This window comes from Phoxinus phoxinus, assembly GCF_949152265.1.
Source record: "Phoxinus phoxinus genome assembly, chromosome: 17".
Classification (NCBI taxonomy): Eukaryota; Metazoa; Chordata; class Actinopteri; order Cypriniformes; family Leuciscidae; genus Phoxinus; species Phoxinus phoxinus.
In genome coordinates, this window is record NC_136892.1 from 14,056,427 (window position 1) to 14,071,565 (window position 15,139).

The 15,139-nt window shown below is 37.8% G+C and overlaps 1 protein-coding gene across 2 annotated transcripts in view; it reads right to left on the reverse strand.

Moving 5' to 3' along the window:
* The window catches only part of ndst1b (N-deacetylase/N-sulfotransferase (heparan glucosaminyl) 1b), a 94,114-nt gene that overhangs the window by 78,892 nt on the left and 83 nt on the right, over positions 1–15,139 (reverse strand). Inside the window, exon 1 of one of the 2 annotated variants that reach the window (XM_079585274.1) lies at positions 14,961–15,139. This exon is cut by the window's right edge and continues 83 nt beyond it. The gene's annotated coding sequence lies outside the window, so the exon portion shown is untranslated. Of the gene's footprint in view, positions 1–14,263; positions 14,631–14,960 lie in introns of those variants that run through there. The other variant, XM_079585273.1, reaches the window with a different exon arrangement.

Genomic DNA, 15,139 nt, shown 5'->3' on the forward strand with positions numbered 1-15,139 from the left:
AGCCATCACTTGTTTAGCGTTCTTGTAAACTCTAAATTCAAATTCTCCAATCGGAATGAATTCAGTTACCGGTAGATTGAAACAAAAGGTGTGCGTGTTAACAATGAATGGCGACTACAGAAAGCAAAAGCCGAATCCCGGACATTTTGAACCATCTCGACGGAGGGTAACCCCTACTACTCAGCTTTCTCCACAGAATAAGAACCTGTTGGCTTAGCTTCCAAATAAAAGATGGCTGACACTATTGTATTTGTACATTCTGTGAGTGAGATCCCACCCTCTATGGGCGGGTTGAAAAAATGCAGATCTAGCGCCTTCTACTGGCTGTAGTTTTTAGCCTCTGGCCAAAAAAGCCTCCGATGACGCAAAATAACGATTTTTGCGTCATCAGAGGATTTTTTACAGACAAAAAATACATAAATCTCTTGTCTCAGGGGAATATGAGGGAAGGAAGCACGGTAATTTGAAAATACTACAGGTTTTCTACTGATAAAAAGCTTAATACTAAATCCTGAAGTATCCCTTTAAGTGCAACATGTGCAATGAAAGTCTGTAATATAGGCAACATAAAATTATAATGAGAACATCATGTGTGCTTGAGACATGGATTTAATTGTGAGACACTTCTTTTTGTAATCAGGCTCTTAAATTATATAAAAAATGTGGATTTATATTTATCGGCCAACATATCGGTTATCGGCTTTCAAATATAAAGAATTATCGGACAAAATTTTCATATCGGTGCATCCCTACTTCATTCACACGATTCTCCAGAAATAATTCAAATATGCTTATTTGATACTTAAGAAACATTTCTTCTTATCATCATAGAAATTGTGGTGTAGATCTATCCTAAAGACCTTTGATCGTGCAGATCCCTTTGATAACCCTGAGAAGCACAAAGGACTGCTGGGTTTTCCCAGTAAGGCAGAATCACTGGAGCTCAGGGACTCGCTGGACAAACCTCTGCCATTCCCTCGTCTCTGCTCCGTGTTTCAAAGCCGCTCTCCGTGACAAAGCGCCCTTTTGTTGGCACTCCACCAATACAGCGTGGATGGGGGAGAAAAACAAGGCAGTCATTTTGCCACTGCTCTTGACATCTGAACTCAATTCCTCTCCTCCGCAAAAAGTAATCAAAACTGCCTCAGTGCCAGAAGGGTGTAACAGTCCTCCAAACTTCGCTGATACAAGCAAGCAAATGCTAAGGAAAACAACGCCGGCACAATACCCAAAATCAGAGTGTTGCTCTGTGAACTTCTCGTGGGTCATAAAATGCATATAATCCGCGTCTTACAAATAAAATGTTTCTGCAGAGGCGAGAAGCTCTGTTGGCGACTCAGGCACTCTGACATTTGATTGAGATTACTAATGTGAGCTTTTGTCACTGGCCTTTCCAGACTTGCTGAAGATCATTTAATTCTTCACAGTCTCAGAGGTGCAAACAGTGATGCAGCTTCATGGAGCAAATATAACTAGAATACGTGGCGATGCAAGATGATAGATCAAAGATGATTTAACCTCTCAGAATTCGGGAATATAAAAATGTTCATTGGAGGCCCATTTAAAGGTAAGGTAGGCAATAGCGGAGAGGCTAGCAATAGCAAGTTAGCTTTGGATTATGAGATCCCACACTTCTTTCAGAGCACTCTACAAAGCTACGTCTCCTTCAAAACACATGAAAGCACACAGCAGATTCTACAAAGTGTCACGAGAGACACATAACATTAAAATAATAATGAACCTAAATAACTTACAGAGCGCTGACTTGTAAATCTAGGGCTGTCACGATTCTTCGATTAAACTCAAATTGATTGCTATCAGGATGTGAACAGAGTTTCAACCAGTAGAACAAAAAGTGTTAATAAAACAAATTGCCTACTCTTACCTTTAACAGTGTAAAGATCAGTCTCAGCACACAATGTAAACCTTTGAGTGCTCTCGAATCTCTTTAACCGTGAATAACTCTAGTCTCCCGTCGCACAAGAGGCCCGATGCAAACCAAAAAAACTACACTGATGCCTAAATACAGTCAAGCAAAGTAAGCACTAAGCAGGGACAAAAGGCAACAACAGCCTGAAGGGAAAGCAAAACCACGTAGTGTCTCCGCTAAAGCATGACCTAATGACATTTCATCAATCTTCCATTTACAAAGACTGATGCATTCAATTTAATACCCTTTCATATCTACACAAAAACAAGTTCAGACATGAGAGAGACAAATAGTAGCCTCACAAGTCTGTAGTGACGAGTGGACGCCCAACCCTGTCTGTTTACTCATCAGTTTTGACAAGACCATCAAGACTGCAACTCTACTGAACTTTATTACAAACATTGAAAAAAGGACTGAACCATGAAAATGTCTATTAAATATACAAAAATATTAATATATTATTTATATCTTGATCATTCATGTTAGTTCATAGTGCAATAACTAATATTAGAGACAACTTTAAAATGTAAACATTTATTAGTAAAATTTTAAAATCAAAATTTTTTATTAACCATAATATTATAAATGGACTCTTGAATGAAAGTGTTACCATTTCATATAAATCCAAACCAGTCATGCTTAAAGATAGCCATCTTTATATCTGCACAAAGGCCACAGCATTTAAATCAGACACATAATGTATGTATTCACACTTTGCTTTATTTTAGAACACTTGATTATCTAATCAAAATAACAAAATATGTTACAGTGCCGAAAAAGAAGAAGAACTGAAATCAAATGTGTTTCTGATTTGTTTATGTTTCCGTCAGCTGCATGATGACACAGTTTGCTTCCAGCCATGTCACTAGCTTTAAATATGCCACTTCCCTGGGTAACGAATGCATAAAAGCGACCAGCTGGATATAAACTAATGCAAATAGATGGTAACAATCGTGACTTTAAACATTTGGGTCAAACTAGCGTATGTTCTTGTCACATTGTTTTAACTGCTTGAGGCACTACTAATGCAAGCGTCCTCTTGGCCTTGACGGCAAACATACCGCTGTTCTCCAAATGCAGCATCTAGTCAACAAATGTATTATTTCATAATGAAAACATGTACTGTATACATACATACCATTTCATTGTCTGGTTTTAATCCATATCTGAAGTGTTCTGCTCAAGTGTCAAAACAAACTCCACAAGGTGTCAGTGATAGTTTTTATTTCGCTTCTAGAGGCCGCTCTTGTACTGTATAATGACAGCGCACCCTTCTCAGTCGCTCAGTAAAACTAGCGGTATGGATTTTTGCCAATAGCCGATTCTGCAGCAATCGTTTATCAGTGCAGATTAATCGACAAACGATCAATCGGTCGACCTGTAATATAGACTACCCTTGCAGCCTAAAGGCCTGTTCACACTAAAGTACAATAAAACATCCATAACAAAAAGATAACCATAACTATAAAGTTTTCATAATTATTATAATTCTAAGAGAATAGAGAAGTCCACACCAACACTACAACAATAACGACACAGAGGAACAATATCGTTAGAATCACTTGCTGCATTTTTTCAGATGATGAAAAATAAAAACATTGGCAGCAATTTTAAACTGAATTTTAATAAAATTTTGCATCCTCATGGTTGACAATTAATAAATATAAAATAAATGTTAGCATTTTATTTTTACAGTATTAAGTCATAAGTATTATTTAAATAAAAAATATACTAATTACAAAAAATAATATTTATTTAAAAAAAAAAGAGTTTAGACTACATCAAAATTGTGCCAAAATGTTGTGGTGCATCTCAATGTAATTTTATGCAAGGAATAGAGATATTGCTATGCTGAATAGAAACTTTAAAACTTTAAAAATTAATTTTTAAAAATATATAAAAAAATAAAATATATAAATATATATATATATATATTTTTTTTTTTATTATTTTAAAGATGCGCTCACTTGACCTGGATACAGGTTTTAGTCAGCATGCATAATCATGCAAAACCTATAAATGGAAACATGTTTACTAAATACATTCCTAAATGAGTTCACAAAAATGATTGCATGATGATCGCTCAGAAACACAAAAGCTCATTCATGTCTGTAGCTTAAATGGTTATAAATATTTAGAGTTAGGGGTTTTGAAAAAAACATAATCCCATGTATGAGAAATAACCTAGTACCACTTATGCTTGCCGTAGCAAACACAACTACCGAGACATTGTTGTACCTGGCTCTGGTGAACGAGGTTGACTCATTTATCATGTCGGATGTTAAACACAGCTGAGATTGTTTAGCTGGTATCAGTGGTGATCACAGATGCTGTGGCAATAGCGCTGCTGTCAGCAAAGCCCACCTGCAGCGGCACCGAACTGCACACTTCACGTCTACTGGATTACAGGATCATGCACAGATTAAAGCATTCGCGGCTCCGGCGCATTCTGGCAATCAGACCGAGCGCTGAGAAACCATGAACGGGGTGAACAGCTGTGCTGGAAACGTTGCAGCCTTCTTAGCTCAGTGCATTTGATACTATATTCCTCTGTGTGCATTGCAGTTTACATTGCAGTTGCTTGTAACAAAGGCGGTTCGGCATCCAATCGTTTCCGCCGCTGCCAGAGGAGCAAAGCCTTCCTGGAGCCCAGCCAAAAACAAGTGTGACCGGATTAGAGAATGTAAACAGATGCCAACACACAACTACAGGCTCACACGTCTCACAATACAGGTGTCGGTTCATGAGCAAGAAACACACAAATTGCATTAACTCAACATTGCAAGTGGTTGGTTTGATGGAAACCAGGTCACGGTGAGGCTGTCTGTAAAGAGCCATAAAATTTCAGACAACAGTCGTGGCCATTTTACCAGACCCTAGCCTACAACCAACAGCTTATAAAAATTCAGAGCAAGAGCAGTTGTTTTTCCCTTCCAAATGCCGTCCATCTGTCAGGAAATGTGCAGGCCTTCTTAAGACAAATTTAACCCAGCATGGGCTGGTTACTGAGAATCTTGTCTGATCTCTCCAAATGAACTCAATCTGCAAGCTTGTTGGAGTGAGGAAGGGAAAAAAAACTTGACCAGATGGCATAATTTAAGAGGAATTTGTATGGAAAAGTTAATACTTCTCGAACATGGAAGTGGGTTTAAGCAATTTCATCAAGAAATGTCAGACAGCAACAACAACTATTTTGCACAGTATTAAAGGGACAGTTCAGCCAAAAAGGATCTGTCATCTACTGACTTGATGTCTTTCCAAACCTGTATGACTTTTTCCTTCTGTGAAACACAAAAGATGATATTTTGAAGACTGTTTCAACTATTTTTGATCATAAAATTAAAGTCAATGGGGTCCCATTAGAACCCATTGACTTCTGTTGTTTCATTTCAACAGCATCAGCTTTTTCCAATGCATGTATAGGCCTAAGCGACCCAAACTCACAGTGCTTTCAGATGGAGCAGCAATTACTACTGAGAGCCGTATGTCACTGACAAGCTGCACAAAAAAATAAAATAAAAGATACACAGCTTTTGCGATTTCATAATCGCAATTAGCCAAAACAGTTTACAGTAGGTGCGATTTCATGTTAATTGTGAATAATCGTGCAGGCCTAGTTTAGATGTAAATAAAAGCCTAAATTAAATCTTTTCATCATATTAAAGTGATGTATCTCTTCACAAGACTTGGATTAAACCGCTTGATTCATTTGTTTTACAATGCCTTTAACCATTTTGGACCTTTAAAACCTTTTAAATTGTGGTTGCCTTGCCTTGAAGTAGAGAGACAGACCCCTCACAGGTTTCAGTAAAAATATATGATTGTTTTGAAAATGAACAAAAGTCTGGGTTTGGAATGACTTGAGAGTGAGCAATTAATGACAGTTTTTATTTTTGGGGGGAACTATAACCATCTCTTTAAGGTTTCTTTTAGTTTAACTAAAGTCTGACAAAATCACCAGCTTTTTATGAATTCATAACGAAGTACAAAAATAAAAGTACATAAAGTTGTAGGAAACTTGATAACTGCTTGAATCAAACGATTCCAGGTTTTTGTAAGATTAGATCTCGACTCTAGTTAGTAGATTTCCATCTCAGAGCGCAGAGGACTGCATGCGGATCTGACCTCTGGGCACGATCACAGCGACACTGCCTTCCAGTAATGAAGTGAAGTGTCTCAGGCGGGCCAAAAGATAAGCAGCCAGCTGCTGATGTACCCCTGCTCAGATGACGAGAAGCTGATACCAACACAACACTGGCTTGTTGACGGAGAGGTGAAGCGACAGCTTGCTCAGTGTAACGTTCCAGCAGGAAGAGAGGAGGGGGAGAGCAAAATTTTTTGCCAACTCCCCGGCGAAGAAGACAAATTGTTATGCAGTGCCCCGATCTGGCACGCTCCTCCTGGAGATTAATTACTCTTCCCTGCACGACCAACAGAATCAGCGTCGGAGGGGGCAGAGGACGACCCAGGTGAGGAACGATCTGTGGGAACGTCTCCTTAACTCCTTAAACTGGATGACAGGGTACAAGAAATCCAGCCATGTACCTGGACATATGCGGACTTGTGAAATGCTAAATAAGGGTGCTTAGTAGCTAAAGTGAGGGAGGAAAGCGTGATTTAAGGTTGTATGAGAGAATTCATTTCAGGGTGGAGCGATAATTTGTGTTTGTGGGAGTATAGATAATGAGGCCAGGATTTGATCACACTCGAGTGCTCTTCTGGGGCCTCCACAAATCACTCCAGCTCTGATTTGTTTTTTCACATCTCATTTTCTAAGTTTCACAACTCCAATGTCACTAAGGTTGAATGAGGCAACAGTCGCACATAAAACATGGGACCTGAATGCGATTGCACATTACATTCTCTCTGATTGGATCAGACTTATCCAATGAAAAACCATCCTCTCTGTGATATACTACAGATTAGACTCAAAAGATTAGTACAACCCCACAATTACGCTCACGTTTAATGGATACCGAATGATTGGAGGACCTTTTAATGATAAGAGGGCTACATGAAAATAAAATAAAGGATGATTCCAGGAAAAATAAATGCCTTTACCTCGACTCCCTTCAACATTAAAAGATTAGCAGTGGAAAAACAGCTGGTTGAGTTTCTGCTAAGTGTCCATTATTTTGATAATACCGGCGTAGCAGAGCAATAGAGAGTTAATTGCTTGTAACATGCATCTGAAACGTATCAGCATTGGATTTAGAGAGAATCCCAGACATTTCAATGCCATAAAGAGTGATTGCCTTACAGAACACCGGCGAGCTTGTTGTGATGCCACACAACAATAAATGTGCTGAACAGATGATCTGGACCGGTGATGCAGAAGTGTAGCGAAACGCATTGGTGCGGACTTCACATGGTGAAAAGAGAGTGGAAAAAATAATGTTATATGAAAAGGAATTATTTCTGGTTCTCAATTGCTATGTAGGGCTGTGGCCGTATGGGATTTTTTCTTACCGCTGTGATGAAACAACAAATCACGCGGTTTGGAGGCTATTGTAAGACACAATTTATACAAATTGAAATTCACTTTAAAGAAAGACTTTCTACGAAACAAAACTTAATGAAGTGGTCAAAATCATGTCTGACCCACTCCATATGTCTCCCGATATTGTGCGCATCTTATGATCATATCTTACTCATGCTGTTGGAAAGGAAATTGAAACAACTTGGAAAAAATTTAACTGTATTCACGTTCTGTGTTGTATATAGCATATATATATATATATATATATATATATATATATATATATATATATATATATATATATATATATATATATATATATATATATATATATTAGGGGTGTAACGTATTCGTATTGAACCGTTCGTTGGACCATTTTTCCTGCCGACCAAAATTTCATTATTTCAAATGTACGTCGGTTTTATTTTGACATTATGAATACAATTGCTGCCCTCAAATGTTAATCTGAACTAAAATAAACCTGTTTATAACTACTACAATATTACATTTCATTTTGTCCAAGGAGCTGTTTTGTTTTATATGCTCCAAAGAAAAGTCAAGTATAGCTCCATCATTGCTCAAAGTAAAAAAAAAAAATCTGACTTTATGATGTTAGTTTTAATAAAAATATAATAAAAAAAAAAATGAAATCAAGGAAATTTCTCTGGCATTTCTTTCTTTTTGCTGTATCGAAAACGTACCGAAACACAAGTGTATCTTATCGAACCGAACCGCGAATTTTGTGAACCGTTACACCCCTACTATACAATTTAATAGTAATTTATGAAACGTTTAACAATAACATTTTTTGGGTCCTACAAAATCGTTTTTATTTCTTCCAGATTCAGTTGATTTCGTACGACTCAAAACATTTAATTGTTAAACTTTTGATAAATTGTTATTAAATTGTATATCATATTTTCAAATAATTACACATGCTTTTTGATTAATTACATTTAATTTAAGCATTAAAGCAGAAAAAAAGAGGATATTTTAGGGGGGTGGGAATTAACAGATATTGAATAGGGCCACAGGCTTAAAATAAATAATTAAATCACTACACTTCAGTGCATAAAGTAACACAAAATATTTGACGTTTTTCAGTCTATGCAATTTCACAATATTCCAGATAAGTTAAATGAACAGAACATCCCTAAAAAGGCTGATAACAGGCAGGCCTGTCACAGCAGATGAAGAGAAACAGGCAGTTCAAGGGCAGCAGTTGAGAATTTAGATTACTGCGGTTATTAACATTTGTACTTTTGCACTCAGCACAAACTCAACCAACTTTTGGTCAATGGCCCAAAGTGCACTTACACTTCGCAAGAACGGAAACCATCCCTATCTTGGGTCACTTGTCAACAAAAATGAAAAAGAAAGAAGTGATAAAGGATGTACTCCAGAGCCTGTTCAATATGTTATCTGTCACCGCCTTACACTTCAAGCTTCAGTGGCTGAGCCTTGGCAAAGAGTCGCTCTTCAAATGACGCTGACTTTAATTACTGACGAGCAATTAGGCTAACTTGTGTGAGCGTTTTATGTCAACTAATCAACCATGAGACATATGAGCATTAATCAAACATGGGGAGGAAAGCACAGGCTCTTATGTTATGCAACAAAAGAGATCGCTTCCTGAATGATGGAGGCCAGGAATATAGAAACATTTGAGACCCTACAAACAGCTTGATTTCTATAATACCCAAAGCGAAGGTGAATGGCAAAACTCGCCTCCAGGCTGTCTCCAAGCTTCATTTTGCAGATATTTTGATGTATTTTATCTTAATTTGATCAAATTCCTGGAACAACAAACACTTGACCTCATCCAGAGGTCCATGTGCAGTGGTGAATGACATGAAGTAAACTAACATGATGATACGTTAACAATTTGCTTGAGTATAGCTTATCATTTGATTTGATACACAGCTATTATGTAACGCACTTCCCATTTCAACACTCGGCACCTCTTCATTAGGGTTCTGACAAAATGAATGGTCTATATCTCTTATTCATTTATTACTCTGACCTTAAATCTCTTTGTCTTGGGCACTATTTAACATAGGCTACACCAAGAATAAAAGGAATAGCAAATTATAAGATTCAGAGATTTTGTACTGAAGCTAGTGCTACACCCACGAGTACAGAACAGACAAAATGACTCACACACCAACACAAAGACTACTCTAGCAAACCATTAGAGATAGTAGTAGCTATACATTAACTGACTAGAGAGTCAATCCCCCCCAAAAAAAATAGATTTCAATATGTGCAATCAATCTGCGCTGGTGGGAATATTAAACAACTTCCAATTTTAGTGCAATTTGAGTTAATAAAGCATTCGTATCAGGACGCATCGATCTAGATTTTTAGAACAATTTAGCCTAAGCCACACAAAAATGTAGAGAGAGAGAGTGAGAGAGAGAGAGTGAGTGACTGAGTGAGTGAGTGAGTGAGTGAGTGAGTACATATTTATCAAATTAAATATTGGACTATTTTACTTAATGAAGCCACTGATAACATTAAGTCACAATTATACAATAGTGATAGCTTGAAAGCCACTGCTTCCACATGAGCAGCTGGAAAACTGGAAAGTCAAAGGTTTTGAGCAACATACAGAAAAATAAATTACATTTTGGGGCAAACTGTCTTTAAAATCAGACCATTTAAATCAATGATCACAAGGACATTTTGATCAAACAAACCAAATGCTCATGCAATTTGGGATATTACCATTTTGCTCAACTTAATTCTTTTAAAACCAAACAAGTGATAGCATTACGGAAAAAAAAACAATCACTAGTAATGCCTCAAATTGAAAGCTTTGTTGAAAAGTCAGCAAACAGCGACTATAGGGATTTAAAACTATTTATTTCATCAGATACATAAATCTACTTGGCCTAATGTTTCATAAATTCATAAATCAAAAACATTGCTATTGAGAGAAAGAGAGAAGAAAGCCGAGCTATTAATGTGCTGCAGGACTCAGGAGTAAACCCCAGCTCTAAGCGCACACCGCTTCCCACTGCCCTGCTTAATTTGCCTGATTGCTCCTGGAATACAAGACCCCACCACCACCACCACCACCACCACCACCACCACCACCACCACCCCACTCCATCCAGTCATGAGCGGTGAACCCAAGGCACTGCACGGCAAGAGCTCAAGAGCATCAGATGCAGTCTCACCCGGGTCCAATCCTCTAGTACAGGGGGTTTTAACCTGATGGGAGAGGGTCAGAATATCCGCACTTGCAATGCCTTGTTGCTGTTTGCACAAATATACCAACTTATAAAAACAATCTCATTTAAAAACGATCTGCTATTAGCCTCGTTTTGGAGAAACATTTAGCCCTGGGTTGCAAGAACCACATACAAAAACGTCGCTTCTAGGACAATATAAAAATCTGGAATAGATTAGACCATTGTTGTTTGCTGTTGCTATGATGTCATGTGAGTGACAGGTTCTGGTCCCGTCCTCACACTAGCATGAATTTATGTGCAAGATAAATTATTTATAACAAATAGTGCGATATTCAATAAAAAACAGGAATTTTCCATTTTGATTTCATAGTGACCTTAAAGGAATAATCCATGTTTACATTTACAACAAAAATAGCCCAAAAGAAAACAATATGCACAAAAAAAAAATAGTGTCGTGTAAAGTTATAGCCTGTTCAATTTTACAACTTGACAAGAACAACTTTAGGCTACAGCTTAAATAATGCACGTGCAAATACAAAATTATAAGATTCACATCTCTGCCAATCACCACTTTGAATTAATACATATACCTCACTTTTCGTGACGTTGGTTCCACTTAGCTTTTCAAACCAGAAAAACTAAAAAATATCCACTTTTCACTTAATAGTAAACATAACGATTCCCATTGTTGCTTTCACTGATATGCAACCATCTCAAAAAATGTGTTTTGGGGTTTCATGGTCCATTAAACCCTCCAAAAATTGGCCCCATTTACTTCCATTGTAACTAGTATCTCATTCTGGCCATGAACTTGTTTTTATTTGAAAACGAGAGAGGAGCCAAAATTATGTTTTTGTAAACTAAATTATGACACAAATAGGGCCGCAAGCTAAACTAATTTATAAAATCTGTAATAATTGATAATGAAAATTATCGACAACGAATATGATTGCATGCTGTGCACAGAAAACATCCACCAGTCACATCAACTTTACTTTATTGAGTAAAGTAGGCCTACGTACTGAGCTGACACAGGAAAAGTGCACGACGTTAACTTGAAGCATCCTAAACATGAAACTGCTTTATGTTAAGCGATTCAAACGAACTGAACTCATATAGCATGAAGTTTAACTCGACTTGCTCTGTCAGGTGCTTTATGTACATTCTTCAATTCGAACACTTTTGGAGGACAACATTGGGCAGGCAGTAAACTTTTTTTTTATATATATATATAAAATACAGAAAATTCATCTGGTTTAATCAAATTAATCATTTCTTCCAAGACACAATCAACAGATTATTGATTATCAAAATAATAATAATTAGTTGTAGCCCAACACAAATGCCGACAATTAACTTTTATTGAAACTTTGAATGTTCCTTAAAGGGGTGGTAAGTATGATTTAATTTTTCTAACTTGAGTTAGTGTGAAATGTTGCTTTTAAAGAAAAGGACTACAACAAACGGCTGGTAGGGCAGCTTGTTTGCATTTAAAGGGCCAGGCACAAAACGGTGCGTTTTTGCAAATCCTCAAAAAGTGACAACTTTAACATGCTTTATAAAAATATCTGTGGGGTATTTTGTGCTTAAACTTCACACACACACTCTGGGGACATCAGAGATTTATTTTACATCTTGTGACATGGCATTTTACCACCCCTTTAATGGAATAGTTCACACAAAAATGAAAATTCTGTCATCAATAACTCGCCCTCATATCGTTCCAAGCCTGTATGAATTTCGTTCATCTTCAGAATACAAATGAAGATCTTTTTATCTATGCTACGCAACTACCACTTTGGGCGCTTCAAAAAATTCCTACAGAGATCATAAAACTAATCCATATGAATATGAATCAGTTTAGTCCATATTTTCTGAAAAAACACGATCGCTTTATATGATGAACAGATTGAATTTAGGCTTTTATTCACATAAACATTAATTAGCCTAAAACTTAACCATGTTAGCTTGACGTGCGAGACCCAATGAGGTTAATTCTTGTGTTACACAAGCATGTTTGAGCTTCAACAAGAACTAATGAGGTTTGTTCTCGCGTGTCAAGCAGGTTCTGTTGAGCTTTAGTATGTTCATGTTCACTGATCAATGTAATGTGAATCTTCTAAATTCAATCTATTCATCATATAAAGCGATCGAGACTCTTCAGAAAATTTGGACCAAACCGTTCCATTCATATGGATTAGTTTTACAATCTCTTTATGAAGCGTCAAAGTGGTAGTTACGTAGCTGTCAGTAGAGGGACAAAAAGCGTTCAGATTTCATCAAAAAGATCATTTGCGTTCCAAAGATGAAAGAAAGTCTTAATGGTTTGGAACGACATGAGTTATTGACAGAATTTAAATTTTTGGGGTGATCCATTCCATCCCTTTAAAGTGTGCATGCCGAAATGCACTGCATGACGAATCAAAGGCAAACAACCAAATCTGATGTTAAGATAGCCACACAACTAGCTGACTCAACGTTCACCACTCTCAGCTTTTCACCGCTAGCCAGAAGCGGTCTGAAATCTTCCTTTATTGACTCGAGGTCATACTCTGGTTTTCTCTGCATTGCCGGCAAGGTCTCCCATCCTTTCTTTAATGAAAAACTCAATTTGATATTTATCTTGCTGCACACAGAGCCACACAAATTGTGAGCCACCTATTATCATGCCCCCGTTTTCCATCTGACTCCTTCATTCACATTCAAACTGGAGATAAATTCCTGCATGACCACAGACATTTAACGTCGGCGGTGACTCAGCGAGGAGGCTCAAAAAGCCAGTCATTTCTCATCATTGAATCTTCTAACCTTTCCACCCAGATGCAGCTTTTCAAACAGCAAAACAAGAGCCTCTCACCCTAATCCCAGAGACAAACCACTCTGAACGCCTCATGCTGCCTGAACATGTTTTGCTGTGCACTAACAGATATCCCAAAACCACTGCACCGATTTCTCACAAAGCTGCTTTTTCAGTGCCTACTGCCTACAGCCAATATTTCCCAAAGAATCTGCTCCGACTGACAGTCAGTGTTACAACAGATAAATAAGCATGTGCCAAAATACTTGACAAATGTTGACCAGTCTCATGCATGTTGTTTGTTTACCTGGTACGCTTTGACCGGGGTGGCTGAATTTCACTGCACATGAAGGTTAATCTAAACCTCAATGAGAAACCTTAAGACTCCAATTACTTCGTCAGCACTATAGGCTAATGCATTTATGAGCCCCTTAATACATTAAAGGCTTAAATGAAGCCACAAATCTAATTATAAACTAACAAGCACATTCCTTTTCACAATCCTATCAACTAAACACATACTGATACAGTATCTGATCATCAGTAAATGTTGTCCTAGTGTTGATAAGCTCTCATTTGGGATGATGATGATGCCATGATACACTGTTTGCACATACAGTAAAATACCATATTGACATTTTTGTTCTATTAACTTGCTTACACAGAAACATAACCTTTATATTTGGGTCAATACCAGGCTGCTCTGGAATGCATTTACATTTAATTAAAAATTGAGCAATAGAAAAAAATACACTACGTGTAACGTTAACAACACAACCGTTTCAAATAACACACAGGCAAATACATTAGTAACAATAACTTAATATTAACCACAACTCTTAAGAGAAAGAGTTACTGACCTGGAACCATTAAAAGAACCAAACGACTCCCAAAATAATCCAATTCAGACGCAGGAGACAATTAACTTGAACAGTCCAAACTTCTTTCTCTTCTCCGGCTTGTTAGCTTGCTAACAGCTAAGTTAGTCGACCCGTTTAATTCAGCGCGACGGGTAATGTCGAGTTGTGTTGGGATGCACGGATAGAACTACCACGTACAATTTCATTCCCAGCGCTGTTTATATGTTTATAGACGCGTTTGGAAAACACTGGGGCAATGTGGGCGTTTATATAACATAAAACAAGTCCAGATCAGTAGCAGGCTGGCTAAGCTAGGCTAAACAGTGGAGAAGGTAAATGAGGTTCATGATCCAGAGAGACTTTGAGAGCTGTGTTTCAAAACTAGTGAGCTGCCTACCTAGACAGCTTCTGGGGCTCGTTCGAACACGCCCAAAAATGCTGTCTGTGTAGACAGCTCTCTGTGTATTGGCACAGCCTTTTTGGGTTGCTGTTATGCTAAAGACGGACACCTATAACCTAGCCTGCTACCCATTCCCAACACTAGCCATTATCTATGCGCGGTTATACTAATTCGGCACCTCCAGGGCGTATGCCAACCAAGACAAAACCCAGGACTACTGACGCTATTTCATAAAATACGTCTAATCTACATGTTAGCAAGTTAGCTGGTCCAGAATTCAAATAAAGATCCACTCACCAAGTTAATATCAGCCAGAGGCAGCTGCAGCGAGACTGTCTTCAATCCAGATAAATGAATATAGCATGTGAGGATTTCAGTCTGATCATGTAAGCCTTAGGGGAAATCGAGTGTCCCGGTCCGAGCACAGAGAGAGCGGTGTGTCTCTACTGGGCTGAACCCACCAGAACTCGAGCCTG